This window comes from Pseudorca crassidens, chromosome 13 (assembly GCF_039906515.1).
Source record: "Pseudorca crassidens isolate mPseCra1 chromosome 13, mPseCra1.hap1, whole genome shotgun sequence".
Classification (NCBI taxonomy): Eukaryota; Metazoa; Chordata; class Mammalia; order Artiodactyla; family Delphinidae; genus Pseudorca; species Pseudorca crassidens.
Window position 1 is genome coordinate 37,058,139 of NC_090308.1, and position 18,647 is coordinate 37,076,785.

Consider the following 18,647-nt stretch of genomic DNA (forward strand, 5'->3'; position numbering starts at 1 on the left):
AAGGTAGAAAGCAAATTATGGAAGTCAGGGTAACCACGATCAACCGAAGTCTGCTACATTGTAGCTGAAATCCTAAATGCCGGAGCCAGAGATTATCAACAGTGCCCTGGCAGCCCCAAGCTTGTTGGGCTGAGAGCGAAAAGACTTTGAGCCCTAGTAGGGTGGTACCGAATGCTTCATCTGAAGGCTTTTCCCTTTGGTCCTTTAAAATTACCAAGAGCTGTCTTCATTTTTGAATAATTTGAACTTCCAGGACTGAACATCTTTCTCTGATGACACTAAATTTTTAAATAACAAAATCAAATAAAATCCCAGTTAGTTGTTTTTAGGTATAACCTAAGGTTATGACCTTTAAGGATGTTCCTACAGGACAGCAGTGAGACGGTCTCCCCATTTCCCTCCTTAGGAAAACAGAGAAAAATACCAGAACTAAAAACAAAAAACAAAAAACACAAGAAAACTGTATGATATCACTTATACGTGGAACCAAAAAAAATACAACAAATTAGTGAATATAACAAAAAAGAAGCAGACTCACAGAGAATAAGCTAGTGGTTACCAGCAGGGACAGTGAAGGGAGGAGGGGCAATACAGGGGTAGGGGATTAAGAGGTACAAACTATTAGGTATATTTTAAAATAAGCTACAAGGATATATTGTATAATATGGGGAATATAGCCAATATTTTATAATAACTATAAATGGAGTATAACCTGTAAGATTGTGAATCACTATATTGTACACCTGTAGTTTACATAATATATTAACTAAACTTCAAAAAATTTAAAAAGCCCACAAGAGCCTTGCTTTTAGCTAATATGCCTAAACGAGTGTAAATGCAAATAAAAATAACCAAATGACTGATCAATTTACAGATTTTTCAAAAAATCTATTTTCCTGAAATACACTGCAGAAAAACAAAGCAAACAAACAAAAAACCTCTTGTAAGCCCCTCACCCACCCCAAAAGAAGATGTCGTAAATCTTTACATTTCAGATTTACCTGGAGGACTTGTTTCAAAGCTGAAGGCTGTCCCCCTCCCCCCCATTCACAATGACTAATTCAGCAGGAGGGGGCTTAGAGATAATTTTCACTGCCAACAGTTGCCAGGGGATGCTTTGAGAATCACTGCTTTAAGGAGTCTTAAGTCCTTTGAGAATCATTGCTTTAAGGAGTCTTAAGTCCTTCATCTGAGGGATGATCATTCTGTCCAGCAACTTTAAAAGTTAGGAAAATCTTTGTTAGAAAAACACTTAACATATGATTCATCATTTTTTAGCAGGATGCCTGAGAGCGCGCCACTTAAAAAAAAAAATCTCAGTCTTTCATGGTCTACACATACTCACAGCCTTAGAAGAATTCAGAGGACAAGTTAATTGAAAAGATTGGTTTATGCTGTGAAAGTCCTCTTAATTAATTTTGGAACAGAGTAAGGATATAAGTACATCAATTTATAAATACATACATAGATAAATACCAAAAACAATGCTGGAATTGGAAGGAATTAAAAGGACAAAAAAAAAATCTCTGAATAAAATGAACTTACAAAGACAGGAAAAAAAAGATTTACTACTAAATCATCTTACTTAGAAAGGAGCTTAAATTTTTCCTTAATTAAAAAAATTGTGTTCTTTCACTTATTTGCAGTCAACTTCCACACAAAAAACTTAACATCTTCTTGCTTTACCAAGAAATTAAGAAAGATACAGACATATATCTTCAAAGGCCAAAAGAGAAAGCAATACAAGTAACTCTGAAACAAGAGGAACATCGTTGGCTAGGGAATACCTGCTCTGAACTTACTTTGGTATCGTGGTTATAATGGACCCACTAAATGATGATTAATGAAAAGGCTTTAGAGTATCTTTAGAGAAAAAAGGGGGAGCAAAAAATAGGAAGAACTAAAGCTTTATTGTTTTTATGGTGATAACTTGGCAGACTATCTCTTCCCAAAAGTGTGTATTTTGACTTGACTTCCATTTCCTGGTATATGAGATTGAATAAAAATAAAAGTTCATATTCGCTATACATCACAACAGCGATATATAAAAAAGAGGCTAGCTAGATGAAAATCTAAGGATAATAACAGAAAGCTCAGGGTTTCCATGACTGTTGGTTATTAAAAAGACAAAATAAAAGCAGCAGGGGGGCTTGAATGCTTTCATATGCTTAATAATTAAATCGTTACCAATATCACATAAATAAAACTTTGCACTGTGAAAAATAATCTAATAAAAATGGTTTTCTTCAAAACTTTTTAAAAACTGAAAGATTATTAACTAACATGAGTGAAATGAAATAATTTATAATTTTTCTACTTCCAAAATAATTCAGAACCCAGCAATCCTAATCTGATTTCACTTATTTAAAAAAGCTGGGCAAAAAAAAAAAAAAAAAAAAGCTCGGCTTCCCTGGTGGCCCAGTGGTTAAGAATCCGCCTGCCAAGGCAGGGCACACGGGTTCCATCCCTGGTCCAGGAAGATCCCACATGCCATGGAGCAACTAAGCCCATGTGCCACAACTACTGAGCCTGTGCTCTAGAGCCTGTGAGCCACAACTACTAAGCCCATGCACCACAACTACTGAGGCTGGTGCGCCTAGAGCCTGTGCTCTGCAACAAGAGAAGCCACTGCAATGAGAAGCCTGTGCACTGCAACAAAGAGTAGCGCCCGCTCGCCACAACTAGAGAAAGCCCACGCGCAGCAACAAGGACCCAACGCAGCCAAAAATAAATAAATTAAAAATAATAATAATTTAAAAAGCTGCTGGACCATAAAGACAGACAGTTTTTGAGAAAAGATGCATAGCCATTGATGAAAGAAGAAAAATGTATTATATGTAACATGTATAAGAGCTCAGTCATCCATCCTGATTCCTCTGAGAACAATCTCCATATCTTTCTTCTTTATTTACTATGGTTTTGTCCAGATATCAGAAATATAAATATACAGATGTAAATATGTGAATTTGTACCCAATTTAGTATCAATATAATTATTTCCCAAATTCTCGAATATATTTGATGGATAGCATCCTTATATTCCTACATACCTCTACAAAAGAGCTTAAAAGATGTGCTTTTTAAAAATTATTCCTCAGGGGCTTCCCTGGTGGCGCAGTGTTTGAGAGTCCGCCTGCCAATGTAGGGGACACGGGTTCGTGCCCCGGTCCGGGAGGATCCCACATGCCGCGAAGCGGCTGGGCCCGTGAGCCATGGCCGCTGAGCCTGCGCGTCCGGAGCCTGCGCTCCGCAATGGGAGAGGCCACAACAGCGAGAGGCTCGCGTACCGTAAAAAAAAAAACAAACAAATTGACGCCAATGCATTTCAGAAAATGATAGGTCTAGGCAGACAGAGGTTTAACGGTGGAGTTTAGATAACATGCTCCTGTGCATGGAGTTCCCAGATGAGTCAATGCTTCCAAAAACCACTGACAAGATGTCTACAAATACAGCACCAGAGATGACCAGGAGAATGGCAACTATTCCATTAAGGAGACAACTGGGCGATCAAAAAGCACCCTGCAGCTAAAACTGTTCACAAGGTAGCTGAAGGGTCAACTTCAGACCATTTTGTGATACTGTTGCAAATAAAGGTTTATTTTGAAATAAACAGTATAGAGAATATTACACAAAAGCGGTTTTGTAATAATTACTACTCTTAGAGACGATTTCTTCAGTTAGTTTCAATTTGGTTGACATGATAAAAGGACAATTATTAATGAATTTCAGAATTAAATAAATTGAAGTTGAAATCCTTTGTTCAGTCACACCATTTTTTTTTCCTTTTTAAAGGATTGTTTGCAATTGTTACTTGACACACCAACTAACATAAGAAAACCCAAAGCAAGAAAGTCATAAAGCTACCTTTTCAATTTGCCACAATTATTACCATAAAATTTAGCAAATACCCTGGAGGTGGTACCCATGTTACGTCAAGACCGTGCCTCCTCTTATTACTGTGGAATAAAGGAGGAGGGCAAAAGCAGGAGTGAGATGCCACTGACCTTAGCTGTTTTCTTGATTCAGAGGTAATAATGCATGGAGTGAGAAAGAAAAGGGAATAAGAAAAGAGACCAACCCAGGAATAAAGAAGAGATTTTAAAAAGAAATAAATCAATATTACTGGAACTCCAAGACAATAACGTAAAACAAAGGCTCTAGAAAATAGATGCTCTGTCAAAATTTATATTACCAAAATCATGCAAGAAGTGGAAAACTTGAAAAGACCAATCACTGTAGAATAGATTGGAAAGATGATTAAACAGCTACCATCCATGAAAGTACTAGAACTAGATGATTTCATAGATGAGTTCTAGGAAACATAAATAGCTCCAATCCTACTTGAACTATTACAAATCACAGAAGGGAATCTCCCCGATTTATTTTTTGAAGCTTGCATAACTTGCAAAATATTATAAGTGAAAAGCTATGAATCAATCTCATTTTTGAATAAAGATGTAACAATGGAAATAAAAATATTAGAATTAGAATTTAATAACTGAAGCAAAGAGTAATATATTACAAACACATATGGTAGAGCCTAGTAAAGGAAGGTTGGGTTAATATTAGAACATTTATCAACCCAGTTGAATGTATCCAAAATTTTAAGAAGTAATATTACCATATTAATATAGTTTCAAAAACATTTAATAAAATGCATTACCATTCTTGATAATTGAAGGAAACTAAATATGGTAAAGACTATTTAATAAATACCAATAGCAATTACACAATAAATAGCAAAATACTAAAATCTTTACATTTAAATTCAGCAACTTGACTGAGATTCCTGCAGTTGCCACTTATATTTAACTGTCTTAGAGAGTCTTATGAATACAATAAGGATATAAAATAAATACTATTAACATTAGACATAAATGAAAAAAGTTTATTTTTTTAAAGCTATCACCCAAAAAACTCAAGAGATGCTAGAAAACCTTTATTAATAAGATAATTTGAAAATGATAAATATGCCAAAGCAACATATTTTCTCCATTTTAATAATAAGCACTTAGAAAGGGGAAAATATTCCATTCACAATTGTTATAAAACCTGTAAGAGTATATAGAAATAAACTTAACAAGAAAAGTATAAAATCTACATGAAAAAAGCCTACAAAGTCTTACTGAAAATCAAAATAATACAAGATAAATAAAATGGCATACCAACTTGTTGAATGGGGAACCTAAAACTCATAAAGTATCTCTTTCATAAAATTAATTTTTTTTTTTTGCGGTACGCGGGCCTCTCACTGCTGCGGCCTCTCCCGTTGCGGAGCACAGGGTCCGGACGCGCAGGCTCAGCGGCCACGGCCCACAGGCCCAGCCGCTCCACGGCATGCGGGATCCTCCCAGACCGGAGCACGAACCCGCGTCCCCTGCATCGGCAGGCGGACTCTCAACCACTGCGCCACCAGGGAAGCCCCATAAAATTAATTTTTAAAAAAAGTAATTTCAATTATAGTTCTAATAGGTTTAATTTTTTGAATTGAATATAATAATTTTAAAATTAACATTAAAGAATAGATATTGGAGGATAGCAAAAGAAAATATGAACAGATGGCAGACTTGCTTTACCATCTGTTAGAACACATTATAAACCCATTGTAGTCACTAATTGGGTAGTGACAGAGTACACAAATGAAACGGTGGACTAGAATACAGAGCTGAGAAAAAAAATCCTGCATATATGATAATTTAATGTAAACAAATAAGATATTTCAATTATTTGGGGAAATAAATGGTGGCACAAATTGTTACCCATTGGAAGAAAATAGTGTTGGTGCCCCATTTGATATTAAAATATGTTCTAGATGAATTAAGAGTTTACTATAAAAATTAACAATAAATATCTTAGAAGAAAATATAGGAGATTAAATGTGTAGCTGAGAGTGGGTATATCTTTATTACCAAGACAGGAGACTCAGAATCTATAAATATTTTACTAGATAAGAATTTAAAAAAATTATTTTGGCCAAAGAGACCAATATAAAAACACATAGCATATGAGAGATTTGAGGAAATTTTCAATACACATTGAAAAATGATGGGTTAATTTCTATAATATCAAAACAACTTAATGTCTATAAATACAAACTAAAAAGGACAAGATAAATATCTCAAAAAATGTGCAAAGATTTGGACATTCTACACATTGTAAACTGATTCAACATATTCAAAGAACGATGCAGCCTTATATAATTAAATAGAAAATGCTGATGGTAAGTAAAAGAAAAAAATGTATAACAATATACTAGATTTTTAAAAAATGTGTGGACATTGAAAAATTGGAAAATAGATTTAAAAAAATGATAACAGTGCAATTATCTCTGGTTATCAGCATTTTGAATACATTTTGGTTTTATTTTTATACATTCTTAATTGTTTTTCTGTACCCAAATACCCTTGTCTTTAGTCTTCTCAAGGTTAGTAACTGGCATTACACTCCATCAGTTGCTATTATTCAAGTGTAAAGGTAGAATAATTGTCAGCTTGGTAGAGAATTTACTAAATATTACTAAATATATAAAGTATAAATACATATGCATTTGACAGTATTACATTTTGATTGGGACCATTTCAGAAGCAGCCTTCATGCCAGAGATCTGTGGTTATTTGAACCTTTATTGCTAGTGATTTCTTGACTGTGATACCTGTAACACCTGGCAATGAGATCCCTGTAGAGGTGGTCACTGAAATTAAGATGATTCCTGATTCCTGGTTGTGTATGATTTAACATCAAAGCCCCCAGGAACTACTGAATGGGAGTAATAAATTTCTTGTTCTATTAAAGATATATGTATCTTTAAGAGAGAGAGAGAGAGAGGGAGAACTTTCATATTGTAACATCTTTCTGTGACCTATTACTTACTGCCTATATACTGCCTGTCTTCCCCACAAGAGCTTGGATTTGGTCTTTTCAGCGTTGAATCCACAGTGTCTAGAAGAGTGTCTGGCACAGAGTAAGTGCTAGTCAATATTTGTATAGTGAAAGAACAAAGAATTACTTTTGTCAGAAAATAAATCTAGAAAGCTTTCTTGTGTGTTTGTTTTGGAAAACTTTGTCAGTTCACATGTTTAGTCTTAAAATTATGTGCATCCAATATTTAAGTTCATCAGGAACTCAAGATTAAACAACCTAATGCATAAGGAAAGCATTACTATTCCCAGGATTGGGATGAAGGAGAGCAGAATATGACGCCCCAAAATACGCCGCTTTGGCATATTGATTATTTTGAATTAGTTGAAAGAAATCTCCCATGTAAAGGGTACCCCCTATACCAGGACAAAGAGAGACATTCTTATCACCGGAGATAGGGAATTTACGGCCAAGAAGGCTGTATAAACAAACCTTGTTACTTCCTCACTAATTTACTACCCCAATGCAAACCTTCTTTGTCTTATCAATTCTTCAAAAATGCATTGTTTCTTTCTCTAAAAGGCATAAGAACTGCCTGCTTTGGTCACTTCTTTGAGTCTCATATTTTTAATGGATTCCTACAGGTAGAAAATTAAATTTATCTTTCTCCTGTTAATCCATAATTTAATTATTAAACCATCCAAAGAACCTAGAAGGGAAGAAGGGAAAAGTTTTCCTTCTCTACAGAGACAAGAGAGATTTTTCTTGTGAGTCTGTTGAAAGCAATGCTTTCAACAAAATCTTTACAATGAATCAAGGTCATAAGTCTGTTTCTCATAAAATCACTTAATGTAGGTTAATTGACATATTGCTAAAATGCAATTCAGGAGTAAAAAATATCCTGTGAATGGCAGTGATTTTGAGGTTTTCCTGAAAAGCACTAGGCATGCAGATAATCTATAATACTGGCTAACTGGAGGCCCATGGACTTTAATGGACAGTCCGCTGGTGGTTAGAATGATACCAGGAAGGTGAGAAGTAGACAAGACTTGTACTTGACTAAACCACACACCTAGGCACACAGGTAGGCTAATGAATTTCAACAGCAGAATCATGGTTCTCCGCTACAGAAAATATCAGGTTTACACTTAACAGACAAAAGGACAATTTACGTCCTACAAAATCTACACCGTAAAAATTTGCTGCATTTTGTTGTAAACTAGACAACTGTTTTGGGTATATGTACTCAAACTGCTTCTTCAGTCATTAAAAAGAAAAACCAAAAAATAAACAAACAAAAAAACACACGAGAATGCCAAGGCACTGGCTGGTAAACCGTGCAAAATAAACTGGTTATAAAATGTACACATAAGTAATTATATGACATTACTCTATGCATAAGGTAACTATATATAGGCTTGTGAAATATTTGGAGGTTTCTCCCCTAAATGCTGACTGTAATTTTAGAAAAATAGAACTGTCACTACATTTTTGGTACTAATTCTAAACATACCAGGTGTCTAATAAAGGCACTCAGTAAAGGCACTCTTAGTTTAGGATGATAAAATCATGTCATCTACATATTAGATAATATTTACTATTTTTATCTAAAAGTGGTATCAAGTTATTAGGGAACAGTTTACAAAGGGTCTGAGACATATCCCTATCTGGTCACACCCATGTAACTAATAAGACAATAAAAGTTTAGAACTGAATTCTTAAAATTTTCCCCCAAATTATTCATCTTGCTTTAATCATTGCCTTGTCAAATGACTCCACCATTTCCCAGTCTCTTTTTGAAAACATCTACAAACATATCTGTCATTTCATTTCTCCTTCCCCACCATGTTGCTAGCCATTTAGGACCACTACCTATATAAAACCCTTTAATTGTCTACAGAATGTCTTATATAAACAATTTAGCACGCTCAAGTATTTTCTTCACAACCTGGTCCCTATCTACATATTTAGCCTTACTTTTAATCAGTACAGCCTCTGTGTAGCAGCCATGTGTACCTGATATAAATCAATAAAAATACAATTATATATTTAAACACCTTCATGTTTTCACTTTTGTTACCTTTGCCTGAAATTCTCCCCTCTTCCTGTCTTTTCCATGATACACTACTCATACTTTAAGTCTTAGTTCATGTGTCATTTCGTCTATGAAGCACCTCCTGAACCTTTCCAGCCCCCAGGTTGACTTACCCAACCTGTTCTGGGGATCTTGTGATATCCTTTACATATTTCTCTCATAGTATTTATGAAAAGCATTGTGTTTACATGGTTACATGTTTCTTTCCCCCTCTATTAAAATGTAAACATTTGGAGCCTTTGTTTACATGGTATGCCTTTTGCATAGCACAGTGCTTACCATATAATGGACAATCAATTAATGGCTTTTTAAAGGGTGAAGAGAATCTAACAGTCATTGGCTTTCCACACCTTTGCATAACAAAGCCGCCTGCTCAGCTCTCACTGAAAATAGGAAATGATTCCAAAGTAACATATGTTTAATGCACTTTAATAGTTATCATTCCACTTTTGATTCAAAACGGCAAACTGAGCATGCAGCCTGTACAGTATTGCTAAAATTATTAGCAATAAAGCATCAGCAGCAGAGCTATTTCTGCCAACTGCTGGAAGAGGAAGACCAGACATTTAAGTGCTGACTAATAAGCAGAGTGGAGCAACTGGCAGTCCAGGATGTGTATGGAGGGGCAGTAGACACAAAGGAAGCTAAACTACTAGGCAGAATTCTTTATAATCTGAGACTGGAGGAAGGAACATGTAAACAAAGGGGTGTGTAAAAGTGGGCTGGAAAACAGAGATAGTTCCTCCACCACCTTTAGAACCAGAAAACCATTTAATCCCCTAGAGAGAAAATGAGATTTTTTTTAATAAGTAAATAAACAGTTATAATACATAATAACTATTAAATGAAATTATCTGGGGATAACAAAGTCAAATGTTCAAAAGCATAGAAAATCATCAAAATGATAGATACATACAAAGTCCAGAGTTGAAGGTATTTGTGCTTTCAAATCAAAAGGGCCTACAAAATTTTCAGTTAGGTCCACACTTAAACACCTCATTTGGAAATGGTAAGACAACACGCATGAAATGAATATTTCAAGAATTTTTAAAAAGTTATCTACGAATGAAGAACAGATCAATATCAGACTTCCCATGAATAACACTGCTTCCTAGAATACAATTGAACAATTACTTCAGTGCTTGAAGGAAAATTAATTCTCACCCATGAATTCGTCCTCTAGTAAACCTATTACTCAAGTGTAAAGATAGAATAAACTCAGAAAGCTTACCTCGTGAACATGATTTTTCAGGAATTTGGGTGAAGAGTATCATAAAGAAAATACGTAGGATCTAACAAAGCTTGAATCTAACTCAGGGGGGTGCAGAGCAGGGAAGATGGATGTGTAATAGGCCTGGAGAGTCACCAATTTAGACAGGAGAGGATAGGGTACTGAGAGGGAAGTCTCCAGGGAAGAAGAGCCTAGCCTAAAAACAAAAACCCACATTTAAAATCATGGTCAAATCTAAAGAAAATGGTCTAAATTCAAACAGGAAAGCAGTGGGTTTCCAAAATACAAATAGAATAAGAATTGGAAATATACTTAGGATACACTTCTTAAAAAAGCCTTTTTCTTACGTTCAAGAATAAAAGAAAGGCAAACTCTAGTGGATAGGGGGAGGGCGATTTGGGGGGTAGGGGCTGTCAAAACAAAGTGTGATCCAAAAATAAACTCGAGTGAAATGATTTTGCTTTTACAGACCCTCTGAGATGTCTATATATAGACCACAGAAGAACTATAAAGAGACTAGGAACAGCTGGAGAAGGGTAAGACTTTTATTTTAAGTCTAATTTTACATTTTGATTTTTAAAATTCTGCATAAATTAATATGATTTTTTTTTATTTTAGGAAAGAAATAATACACACATATGTGTGTGTGTGTGTGTGTGTGTGTGTATATATATATATATATATATATCTCACGTCTCCTCTCAAAATTTTTTTCCAAAAATTATTAGATGACTTACAAATAGGAACTTAGATTGTTAAAATGTAATTACTTATATTTGTCACATTCTATAAATCTTTAGTCACAGTCTAACATCAGAATGTGAGCACAAAGTTATCTTCTTGTAGAAAAAATGGCCCACAATTCCCTAAGGGAACACATCCTTTTGAGAATAAATTGCATTCACCATGTTGCATTATTACATTTATTTTAGGACTACAGGCTAAATCCATAAAAACTTGTAATGATGTTTTTTTTTTTTTTTCCCTTCCAGGCTTATGGGAAAAGAGTTAGTTTCACGATTACTCTAAGTCATTAGAAGCAATGTTAATTTACTACTATCTCAAGTCTTTTCATCTCTAATCTACATTGATTTTCTGTCCTGAACAGAAAGTGTGCATTTTTAATGCTTTAGCTGCAATACATTTTCTTTTGGGTAGTTTTTTTTCCTGCAAAAAGTGAATAAAAGACTCAAAACAACTGCTTAAACATAGATTAATAATTTCCTAGACATAACTGAAAAGAGTACACAAATTTTTAGGGAGGTAACGTTACTAGAGTGAAAGAAGCATATGACCTGGAAATAGGGCCCAGAACCTACTCCTCATTTATTGCTGTTGGTTATAGTCTCCATGGGGACCTGAGCTCCTTGAACACTTAAAATTCAAATCATGGCTGATTATCAGTACATAGTAAATTCCAAAAATGTAGAGTCTTTTTTTTTTTGTCACACAAATTGAGTTTGTGACTATTTGCTTTTACAGACCCTCTGAAGAGTCTATACATTTCCCGAATCGCCGTAACAGAATGTTTTTACAAAATAGATCTTAGCTTTCTTTTCTGGTGCTCCAGGCACCTTGTGGCCCTCAAGACTTGCCCAGGATGACATGGGGATCCTTTCCTTTTAGTATACTGGCTCAAGGAAAAGCAAAATCAAGGAAGTCAATGCAGGTGTTGATTTGTCTGAAGCTGTCTCATTACTGTCTCTGTATGCTGTGCCCTCCCTCCATGGAGAGAAGGATGTGTGTCAATTCACAAAGCAATACTCATTGACAAGCACATATTGATACTTTAAAAAAATAACTGTAGAAACAAACAAACAAAAAACCAAAAAAGCGCGGCCCAAATTGAGGAACAAAAGTTTAGTGCTCAGCAACAATCTGAAATCATCCATCTAAAACCTTAATATGCAAACTAAAAGTAGTATTCAATTCTTCATTATTTTGGAAGAATGAGTAGGGGTCTAATGACAGTCTAATAGTTCATTATTTTTAAAACCCAAGGAATGAAGATTCACGAACACTGGCTTTTCTTTCTAACCATCACAGCCCTGCTTCCTGAAATTAGCTTTAACCACGTTATTTTAATCTCTTGATTTTTCAGTAACAAAACAGGAAACCAATCCCAATTTTTCCCACTCATTTAATTTTGGATAGCTATTGTAGTTTTTCATGGAAAAACTCTTCAATAGGTACAATAATATACATACATACATACATATTTTTGGTATATAATATGGGTGTTTTTTCGGTTACATAGAAACAAACTCTCCCATCAGTTATTGGAAGCTCTTCGCAAATAAATGTGGAAAGAGATACTTTTGTTCTTAATTAATATATATATAATACATTATACATAATTATATATTGTATATAATTATATATAATATATAATTTAATATATATTAGATGTAAATTATGTTATATATGCATATGTACATATGCATACATATGAATTACCATTATTAAAATGCTGATTGCCATAATAAAATTTGTTTTAAATACCATTCTAATTCACTATTTCTGGAACTTAAGGATTCCCTATGATATTGTTCTTCTGCAAAAATATCCATTGCTAAAGGTTTTGTGTTCTTAATTCTTGAGAAATAAGGTCATTTCCTCACTAAATACAGAGCTAAAAACATAATCCTTGATATAGGGATGGCAGAGCGCAATTTAAAATCTAAATGATCTTCAAACTGCAAATGTCATGATGGATTTTGGATTTGCCAATAACTTAACAAAACCTGTTTTCATTTGTCAGATAAATTGTGGCCCTCTGAGCTGTGCACCTAAAAGACAGTTCAGTACAATGGTTAAGAGAAGGGGTTTGGTTAAGAGCATGGGTCCACATCCTGACTCGGCTACTTCCTAGTCATATCAGTTTGAACAAAAATTTTATAAAGTTAATGTGAGTTCTGTAGGATTTGTAGAGGAAGGTATCTAGTAGAATCTGTGGATAGTAATGGAAGTGGTAAGAAAAAAAGAAACATGATTCTTATAAATATTACTGTGATTTTGGTATGCCGTCCTCTTCTCTGTTTTTATGAAATCTGAGTAATGGATTTTTAGCTATTTTGAATTTATTTCTAGTTTTGGGATGAGTTTCATCGACCAAGCCAGTGGTTCCAAGCTCTATAAATTATTCTTTTTGCTTTCAAAAATAACTTGGTTAAATAGAGAGAAACAAAGCAAGGGAGGGAGGGAAGGAAGGAAGGAGAAGGAAAAAAAGGAAAGAAGGAAGGAAGAAAGGAAGGAAAGAAGGAAGGGAGGGAGGAAGGAATGGAGGGAGGGGAAAAAAAATTGAGAGTTATGGCAACATGTCTTGTGGCAATATCTCCAAACAAATTGCTATGCCTTCACCAGGTAGGAACCTACACACTCCTCAGATTATTTTAGACAGTTTAAAGCAGTGCAACTCATTAACATTTTTGGTCATTAACTAATAACCACTGGATATCTTAAATCATGTTCTGCTTGCCAGTGTCTTTAGCCCAAATGAAGATGCATTTGGCAATTCCATTTATGACATAAGCTAATTCTTTCATGGGAGCCATTTGTATGTATTTATGTATGAATTATTCCACCAGAATTAATCTGGCCTTTTCTTTGGGACTCTCGATGCTATAGAGAATTATACAGTACAGACGATTTCTATGGATTCTTGCTTCAGATTTCCTTTGCTTGGAATTGAAAGCAGCTATTTAATTTTACTTCAACATATTATATTCTTTGAAACGACAGAGGCCCACAAAGGGTATTAACGAGTTCTTGTCCTAATTAACTGTTTTAAATTTTAAAATTTTTCTTCTTTGCTCTTATGAAATAGAAGACTAGTAGAGGAAAAAAAACTCATTACCAGTGCTATTTAAATTTTATTGGTTGCTACTGTGCTCAGTGTTTCAGAGGATGTCCACATGCTTTTTTTTGAGGGGGGGGTAGTTTTCAATTAAACAATAAAATGTCCCATCAATAAACCGAAACTCTTTACAAATAGCAAATGTGGAAAGGGATACTTTTTCCTTAGACTCTATTTCAGGGCATCTGCCTTTTTCTTTTAGCAAAATTAGCCCTAAGGATAATGAAGACATCATCACACTTTTCAAAATGAAATTTAAAGCAATAGAGGATATCATGAAGGGAAAGGGAGTTAATTTTAATAAGAGAAAAGTAATAAAAATCAAAATGAAATTGATATTTAAAGGTTAATACCTTTACTATGTGATCCAAATATAAAAATTGTTATGATAAACACCTCTATGGAAAAAAAATGAGCAAACACAAAATGACAGTCCCTCGAAAAGGAAATAAAAATGGTTAATGAATATATGAAAAAGCCCAACTCAGTAAAGTAAGAAATGCAATAAAAAATGATACTTTTTCTCCTAGTAGATTAAAAAATATGAGAACAGATAATATTCAGGGTTAGCAAGAGTGCAGAGAAATACACTGTGCTGTACACTGGTGGGAGGATAATTCAATAAAATGATTTTGGATCAGTAATTATCAATTATATAACAAAAAACTTAAAATTGTTCATATTATTTAGTTATATCTAGGTATTTCTCCTAAGGACTGAAATCAGAAATGAAGATGAGGGTATTTTTTTATGGAGATGATTATAGGGAAATATGTATCATAAAAACATGAAAATAGTATAATGTATAATAATATATAATATACCATAAGATACAGCATATATTATGTTTCATAGTATAATATATAATAATAGTGTAAAAGGTTAAATGAACAATGAAATAGCCATATGAAGTCCAAAATTGATGTCACATTACATAAAAAAAATACACGAGATGTAGCATAATCAGATACATTTCAGTTGCACATACGTGAAGGAAATGTGCAAAAATATCAATAATAAGTTTCACTTGTGAAATTATGAAAGTGCTTATCTCTATTTTTATACTAAATTGTTTTCTATTGCAATATAAAATGACAAATATAGAAATCATAAAGGCTTACATTTTTAGGGGAGAGGAAAAGAAATTTCATTGTTAATATTTAAGTCTCCAGAGAGCCTATGGAAATTTCTTAACTGCAGCAGTACAGTGTTGTTAGTTGCAGCTTGTCTGATAACTGTAGGAAGTTATAAGATCTTCCAGTTACCAGGAAGATTCCTGCTAAACTCAGATCCTTCATTGACCAGAATTTCTGTCATCTATGATTCCATTCAAGTTTCTTTTAATTAAAATTCCTTCTATCAGACTTCCCTCGTGATGCAGTGGTTAAGAATCCTCCTGCCAATGCAGGGGACATGGGTTCGAGCCCTGGTCCAGGAAGATCCCACATGCCACGGAGCAACGAAACCCATGCGCTGCAACTACTGAGCCTGCACTCTAGAGACTGCGTGCCACAACTACTGAGCCCACACGCCACAACTGCGGAAGCCCAGGTGCCTAGAGCCCATGCTCCACAACCACAACAAGAGAAGCCACCACAGTGAGAAGCCTGTGCACTGCAACGAAGAGGAGCCCCCACTCGCCGCAAGTAGAGAAAGCTCGCGTGCAGCAACGAAGACCCAATGCAGCCAAAAAATAAAATTTCTTTTATCATCTTTAGGCAAACAAAATTTTTGACTCCATTTTTATGGCAAATTCTCTATTTTCCTGAATCAACTTTTGACCTTCAACATGACATCATGCCACTAGATTCCATGAATTTGGTATACAGAAATGGTTTGTTATACAGAAATTACAGAGAAATAGATAACTAGAACAGAAATTGAGTGGTACTGTAACACAAACCTAAAACACACAGCATTAATTTTGAGACAAGGTGGCAGCTGGAGACCAGAAGGGCAGTGAGAAGAATCAATGAAAACAGGAAAAACAGTAAAGAAATTGTTTTTGAGGACTGGAGAAAAGAGGACTCACAATAATTATTATTGGAACAATAAGCTTAACTATTGCCTGAAATAATTTTGAAGATAGAAAATATACCTATAAACTTGTGGATCTGGCTAAAGGGATATCCAAGCAAACAGTTGACAGTGTTATTTGTAATCTTTTAGCCATACATAACATGGTATTATAAGAGAGATGAGCTAAAGAAAGAACAATTCAGTTTTCAAGTAGAATTTAGAAGATATATTGCTAACTCAAGACTTTCTGGGTTGGAAAATAAAAGTTTCACATTTACAGCATCTCCAGCTGGCAAAAGATTTTCCAAGTTAAGACACTGTTTCAAGAAAAAGAACAGATTAAGGATTCTGTCTGCAAGACAAGATCAAATCAAAGATGTAGCGCTAAGACACAGTGTTAAGACCTCAGAAAGATTTCAGAGATCCTCTCAATTATATAAAAGTTCTACATCTTAAGTGTGTCCCACAGTATCCTAACTCTTATGTAACACTAGAGAGAGTGTCCTGTCTTGAAAACACAGGACACTGTCTCTAGTGGGTATGTATTTTATTGAAGAGGATTGATAGGGACAGAATAAAGGGACAAAGTAGGTGATTAAACAGTTAATCCCACTAGGGGACTGTAAGTAGAGAAAAGTAGAGAAAAAAAGTATGGGAGACCCCCATAAGTTAATGATCATTCAAGAAAGCAGGTTTGCTTAACCACAAAACCATGGAGGCTTGTTTAGCAACAAAACCATGCAACAGAAGCATGAGACATGCCCCCAAACAATAAACAATGATGGCATGAGACCCACATCCTGCTCAAGGAGCTTAGTAGATTAATGATTCCTAGGACACACTCCTCTGCACACACTAAAAACAAAAATATAAAGAAAAGGTCACATTATACTAAAACGTGAGATGATTTACCATTTTTAGCATATGTTGCCACCTTTTTTGCTCATTTCCATTGCACCATCGACAGTCCTGGCTTGACCAGGTAGGGACAAGAAAACTCCCCCACACAACATGGAGGAGGTGCTGATGATAGAAGCTTGCCATCTACTCAAGAATGAGGAAGAAGGTGGTCTTCTCTCCCTACCCACTTTTCCTTTGATTATAAAACTGTAGCCCAGTAAGTTCGTGGCATGGCACCCTCTCGCCCGCTTGCTTGTAAGCTTCACAAGTCTCCCATTCTAATAAATCACTTCTTATCTATCAATTTGCCTCTCGCTGAATTCTTTCTGCACTGAGGCATAAAGAACCAGAGCTCCACAGAGCCGCCCCCCTGCCCCGCATAGAATGCCACCTAGTGGTTTCGGGATGGAATTATAATTTGGTACACAGAAATATCACACAAAAAAATTTAAGAGTTGTAGCAGCTTAAAATAAAAGTGGCGGAAAGAGTTCAACCAATAGCTTACAACACCATGCTCTATTTTAAATTGCCTATCAGGCTATTTCTAGTATATACAGTTCAGTATTATTTTCAAATGATAATAAGCATAAAATTATTATAGCTAACATTTACTGAGCACTTTTTAAATACCAAGCATTGTGCCGAGATCATTTATAGAATATCCCACTTACTCCTCAAAAAAAAAACAAAAACAAAAAACAAAAAACACAAAAAACCTTTTAAACTGTTCAAACATTTTGATCCACGCCTAGATTTTCATTCCAGGAACTTTATCACAAAAAAGAGATGACATATTTATATGGTGATACTCAGAGCAACACTATTTATTAGAATAAAATCATGGAGAAGCCTCAAAGTCTAATGAAAGAGGAAAGTTAAATTGAGAATCTTTCACATGATGGCTTATAATATATCAATTGAAGCATATGAGTCACTATAACTATTGCTTTCATTTTTAATGTAAAAAATCTAAGGATTGGTCAGGTTATGCTGTCCAAAGTCACACAGAGATTGGTAGATGAAAGATTTCAACCCTGGAATTATGACTTCAGAAAACCCACTCCCAAGCACTGTACCACCTTCCTTATATTGGATCAAATTACAATTTATAAAAGAAAGTAAACACTACTATCATATCTTATCATTGAGAAACTTCACTCTGCCACAGAACACATCCTACTTGTAATCTTGTGAAAAGTATTACAAGATTGACAGGGAAACACACCCTTAGAGGTGACATACACTCATTTCTGGGTATGTTCCCAGAGGAGAAGACTATGGGCTTCTGACTCAGCCTCAGCCAGACAGTGGATGTCTTGATCCCAGCTGCCACCGCATTGCCTGTTTCAGTGCCAAGGAGCTTCATCTGGGTCCCAGATGACAGAGAGTGAACAGGTCATAGGAGGGCATCTTTTACGTTAAGGAGGCTTTCGTGAAGCCCGAGAAGGCCTGCTGGTTTGTGTTGAATAAGGCAGATATTTAGCCACTGTCTTATATAAATGCCTTTACCAAGCTTTTGCTTTATAATTTAAAATAAATGCCTATAGATTTTTGCTTTGTCAGAAACAGACGAAATGGGAAAAAATGATGACACTAAAAAAAATCTACATTAATGAAGAGCTATAGCTGAGATCTGAGGCACATACAAGAGTAAAAGATCTTGTTATGGTTCCCATAGCAACTGCAAC

General features: G+C 34.9%; 1 protein-coding gene across 4 annotated transcripts in view; it reads right to left on the bottom strand.

The window, feature by feature from the left end:
• NKAIN2 (sodium/potassium transporting ATPase interacting 2) overlaps positions 1 to 18,647 on the bottom strand; it is a 979,302-nt gene that overhangs the window by 501,728 nt on the left and 458,927 nt on the right. The gene's annotated exons all lie outside the window — the stretch shown is intronic.